Below are 5,686 nucleotides of genomic sequence, written 5' to 3'. Positions count from 1 at the left end.
TAAGAGGGTCATCATGAAGATAGAGAGGGACGGAGACAGAGGAAGCCTTTGGGTGTGGCTCATCATATCTCCCTTAGCAACAACAAGATGATGGGATGTCATGATAGGTCCCTTAGCAACCACATGATGAAAGGATGTCATGTAAAAGCATGTTGTCATGAGAGATAGAAGCATCATTAGAGGTCAACTATTCCCGTCACGTTGTATTTACGATGGATGCTGTTGTTGATCTGTTGTTTGGATGTATGTTGTTGATCTGGTTTAGTTCAGAGTCTCTGAAGTTACAGAGACAAACTGTGATGTCACACATTACACAATATTTATTTTATTTAGAACGTTTTTCCCCTGCCTGCTGTAAAAAGCATTCTTTCAATTATTTTACATGTTATTTATTGTTTCCCCCCTTGTCTCCTCTGAGGGACTTGTTTGTGGCCCTTAGACCTTTGGTGACAGAGTGCTGTACCCCCTGTCCCTGTGTTTGTGGCCCTTAGACCTTTGGTGACAGAGTGCTGTACCCCTGTCCCTGTGTTTGTGGCCCTTAGACCTTTGGTGACAGAGTGCTGTACCCCTGTCCCTGTGTTTGTGGCCCTTAGACCTTTGGTGACAGAGTGCTGTACCCCCTGTCCCTGTGTTTGTGGCCCTTAGACCTTTGGTGACAGAGTGCTGTACCCCCTGTCCCTGTGTTTGTGGCCCTTAGACCTTTGGTGACAGAGTGCTGTACCCCCCTGTCCCTGTGTTTGTGGCCCTTAGACCTTTGGTGACAGAGTGCTGTACCCCCCTGTCGTGGGTGGTCCCTGTGTTTGTGGTGTTCTCCACCTTGGGCGGCCAACGGGAGCTGCTTCACTGCCGGCAGGTAAAGGGACTTCAGGAGGACGTGAAGGAGCTAAAAGAGGGAAATGTTTTGCTAATCAAACTGAATCAAACACATTTATTTTATAAAGCCCTTTTTATATCAGCAGTTAAGAGATCTAATCTGCTGATATAAAAGAACAGAGCTCATGGTGAAAATAAATCAAATAACTCATTGCCGATATTATGTTGAACTAACATGTTTCTGCTCTGTCCGACCTCAGGCTGACCTATGTGGCAGGAAGAGAGGGTCACATGATAAAGATCTTATCCTATATCAGTCTGAAGCGCTACACTCCTTCCCCCGCCCTCATCTTCAACGTAAGGCTGATATCTCTGTTTTCATCTCCTCAACTCCAACTCAACTCCGTCTCCTCTAACTCAACTCCGTCTCCTCTAACTCAACTCAGTCTCCTCTAACTCAACTCCGTCTCCTCTAACTCAACTCCGTTTCCTCTAACTCAACTCCGTCTCCTCTAACTCAACTCAGTCTCCTCTAACTCAACTCCGTCTCCTCCAACTCAACTCAGTCTCCTCTAACTCAACTCCGTCTCCTCTAACTCAACTCAGTCTCCTCTAACTCAACTCAGTCTCCTCTAACTCAACTCAACTCAGTCTCCTCTAACTCAACTCAGTCTCCTCCAACTCAACTCAGTCTCCTCCAACTCAACTCAGTCTCCTCTAACTCAACTCCGTCTCCTCTAACTCAACTCAGTCTCCTCTAACTCAACTCAGTCTCCTCTAACTCAACTCCGTCTCCTCTAACTCAACTCAGTCTCCTCCAACTCAACTCAACTCAGTCTCCTCTAACTCAACTCAGTCTCCTCTAACTCAACTCCGTCTCCTCTAACTCAACTCAGTCTCCTCCAACTCAACTCAACTCCGTCTCCTCTAACTCAACTCCGTCTCCTCTAACTCAACTCCGTCTCCTCTAACTCAACTCCGTCTCCTCTAACTCAACTCAGTCTCCTCTAACTCACACCAAGGTTATTATAGTTTTATCTTTTTATATTCGTTTTTATTTCTATAAGATTTTTATTTGAAATTCAGTTTAGTTTGTTAGTTTTCAGATCCAACCCAGCTAGCACATTTGGTTCCTTGGAAGTTGTGAGAACGTATGTTTTCCCAAACCACACTACTAGCAATACAAAAGGATTGTCATAGCTAGCCACCGTGCATGAAACGCTTTAGTATGAATCTGCAGGTAGCTAAAGCTAACCAACTAGGTTCAATGTTAGCTAGCTAGCCGACATTAGGCTATAACTAGTAATGCAAATGGCTTTCTGAGATGTGAATAATATTACTACACAGATCATACACGTAACGTTAGGTAGCGAGCCAGCAAGCTAACGTTCAGCTAGCTAACAGTACGCGTTAACTTACAATGAAAACGACTTTCTGACCAAACTAGTATAATATCTGAATATGTAGCTAGACTCTTTCCCATATACATGGATGAACGCTTCACGTCAGACTGGAACCTGTTTGACTCGCTTTTGTTTGTACAGCTTGTTTGGCCCACGTTGTGTCAAGTCACTCCGGTTCACACTGACCGTGTGCAGAAAGTAGTCCGTCAGCAACCTTTTCCCACTGATCTTTGTCGATAGCGCCTTCTAAACTCAGGGCAGCCATGTTGTTGTGAGCAGTAGCAACACTTTGGCAGTTCTCCATGGCTAAAGTTATTCTACTACGTTATATCTTTCAAAAAAAGCCTTGGTAGCAAGGATTACCTACACATACTGAGCAGCTCATGTTATAAAACAGAAGCATGCTACATGGCAGACCAATCAGAACTCATCTCTCGGGCATGTCCAGCCCACCTATTATCTCAGCCAATCATGGCTAGCGGGAAGGTTCCTGTTTTTTTTCCGTGGCTAAACCAACTAGGCTCATAATTTAACAATTTTATTTGTATTTACAGATGGCGTACAATTTTGTTATTAAGGCATATGAAAGTTCACATGTTCCAGGAGGCATTTCTGCCAAAAAAAACACATTTTGATACGTAAAAAAATAAAGATGTTAAAATGCCTCTCCTGTGGAGTAGTGATGTGCGACATACGCCTAGCTTCCTGAAACGGGTCACAAAGGTGCTGAGAATGTTCCAGAGCCAAGCAATTATCCTGCACCATTCCAAAGTTGCGAGAAGGTTGTACGCAAAATAACCATAGAACAACCACGCTCTCACCAAGATCTAAGAAACATATAATATGACACAATGATTTCAGTTTGTGTGCGTGTGTGATATGGGGGTTAAATATATGTAAAAAAAAATAAAAAAAATAAAAACATTACAAGGGCGACACTGCCATGCTGATCTGAGCGTTGCTGTTAGAAAACCACATTAATGTCCGACTTTCAGCTGTCAGATGCCCATCCCCCGACTTCACTCCTCCGCTTTCATCTACAGTCGGTTGCTTTAACCTTTAACCTTACCAAGAGCCTTACCAATGTCTGCGGTGCTGCTCGTGGCAACGTCATCTCGCTGAGTCTACCTTTAAATTATAAAGTCAATCTCAATGTGACCCGGCAGATTCAGAAGCTTGAAAAACCCCATTTGATTTCTGCCCCCAAAAAACTCTAACATTATGGTTTTTATTTTATTTGAGTTAGTTTTGGAGTCAAAGATAATAGTTTCAGTATAGTTGTAGTTTTTCAAACAGGTGTGGTCATTATTTTATTGCAGTTTACTCAATTGTTTTTTTCATGATTCGTTTTAGTTTCAGTTTTAGTTCACTGTAATAACCTTCCGGGACACCATAGTGTAAGCTTCAGGAACAAAACATTAATTAAAAAAGTATGAAAATGTATCCGCTCACTACTGTAAGTTGCTCTGGATAAGAGCGTCTGCTAAACTACTGTAATGCCTTTACTAAGATACAACTGGATATGGTTACAGAGCATTATGGGTACTGTAGTATATCATGCTACAATGTGAGACAATAGTTTGATTTGTTGTTGTTGTTGTTGTTGTTGTTGTTGTTGTTGTAGGGTATTCTGTCAGTCCTCTACATTATCCCAGCAGACATCAACACCCTGATAAACTACTTCAGTTTCGGCCCAGTGGGCTTTCTACGGCCTCACAGCTCTCTCGCTCATCGTCATGCGCTTCACCAGGAAGGAACTCAAGAGGCCCGTCAAGGTAAGACTAGTTTCACATCGCCATGCTTCCAAGTCCTGTTCATCTCTCGGCTGTTGGAAGAACACAGTTACAGCTATCATGTTGATGTCATGGATGGTCAGTCCTTGCATCCACAGCTCTGTCTATGAATTTGAGAGTGGTTACATTTCTCCAGCCACGTCCCTCAGCTGGTTACGACAGCAAGCGGGGTGGTGTAACCGCTTTGATGTTTTTTTTGAATCCCAGATTCCTTTAAACCTGTTTCAGAGCAATGCTGTCACAGATCCCTCCTCCTGTGAGACTGACAGGTGTTTATGTCCTGGTTTGTCCTCCACCAGTGTCCCATGGCTATAGCAGTGCTGGTGGTGATGGTGTCCTGCTACCTGGTGCTAGCCCCGATCATAGACAAGCCAGAGCTGGAGTATCTCTACTGTACCATGTTCATCCTCAGCGGTCTGCTGCTCTACTTCCCCCTTCGTACACCGCAAGTTCAGCTGGACACGCAGGGTCATGAGTGAGTAACCGCCCTGCGGCTCAGAGTTGTTGACACTTGGTAGTTGACAGAGCCTTTATCCCAAAATGGCACCCTATTCCCTGGGCGTAGTGCACTAGAAGGCAACGCTGTGTCCCCCAAAATAGCACCCTATTCCCTATGTAGTGCACTACCCTATGGGCCCTGGTGAAAGATAGTGCACTATAATATAGGGAATAGGGTGCCATTTGGGAAGCTGACACTTATCTTCTGCAACTTGGGTCTTTTTTATGTATCAAAAAATGTTTTCTTCCTCAGTGAGTGGTACTGGAGGTTTTCCCCTCTGAGGGTCACAGAGCCTGTAGATCATGCTGTGATTGGGCTGATGTAACCTTTCATTAACCTTTATTAAAGTTATTTATTTATTATTAACCTTTTAATTAACCCGATTGGTCCAATCTGACCTTTAACCTCTCACCTCCCCTGCAGGGCCAATCACCATGCACCTCCAGCTGCTCATGGAGGTCGTCCCTCCTGAGAAGAACGAATAAACAGCATAAACTGACTGGTGGATAAATGTCTTTGTGTACGTCCCAAATGGCACCTATTCCTATGTGGTGCACTACCTTGACTAAAGCCCTGTGGACCCTGGTCAAAAGTAGTGCACTACACGGGAATAGGTTTGCCATTTGAGACGCAGCCTTAGAAAAACACAGACTTTATTATAATGAAGGTACTGTCTCATAATGAAGGTACTGTACTGTCTCATAATGCTGGAATCCTGTCTGTTTCTCTCCCATGAGAGGGTCTATATAATGTCCCTCTGTGTTTAAATTCTACTTAGGAGGACATCTTTGCTTTTAGGACACTGACAATGTATATACAAAAACACAGAGGCTCTGCTTGGCAGATTGGGCAGCAGCTGTCTACGTGGTCTGGATCCAAAACGAATTGACTGGATATAGGAGGTCAATGGCTGCGTCTCAAATGACACCCTATGCCAGGGTTCTTCAATTCCGGTCCTGGAGGGCCGAAACACCTCTGTTTTTCATCCTCTCCTTCTAATCAGGGGCTAATTCAGACCTGGGACACCAGGTGAGTGCAATTAACTACCAGGTAGAAATAAAAAACAGAAGCGTTTCGGCCCTCCAGGACCGGGAATTGAAGAACCCCTGCCCTATGCTCTAGGGAACAGGGTGCCATTTTGAGACGCTGACGATATGTTGTACTTGTACATGCACAGA

General features: G+C 44.2%; 1 pseudogene; it reads left to right on the top strand.

The window, feature by feature from the left end:
- Positions 1 to 5,047, top strand: part of LOC121559096 — a 44,644-nt pseudogene extending 39,597 nt beyond the window's left edge.
- The last annotated feature ends 639 nt before the right edge of the window (positions 5,048 to 5,686 follow it).

The sequence above is a fragment of the Coregonus clupeaformis genome, unplaced genomic scaffold (genome assembly GCF_020615455.1).
Source record: "Coregonus clupeaformis isolate EN_2021a unplaced genomic scaffold, ASM2061545v1 scaf0797, whole genome shotgun sequence".
Classification (NCBI taxonomy): domain Eukaryota; kingdom Metazoa; phylum Chordata; class Actinopteri; order Salmoniformes; family Salmonidae; genus Coregonus; species Coregonus clupeaformis.
Note: the sequence above shows the minus strand (reverse complement) of the source record. Positions and strands in the feature narration are given on the sequence as shown.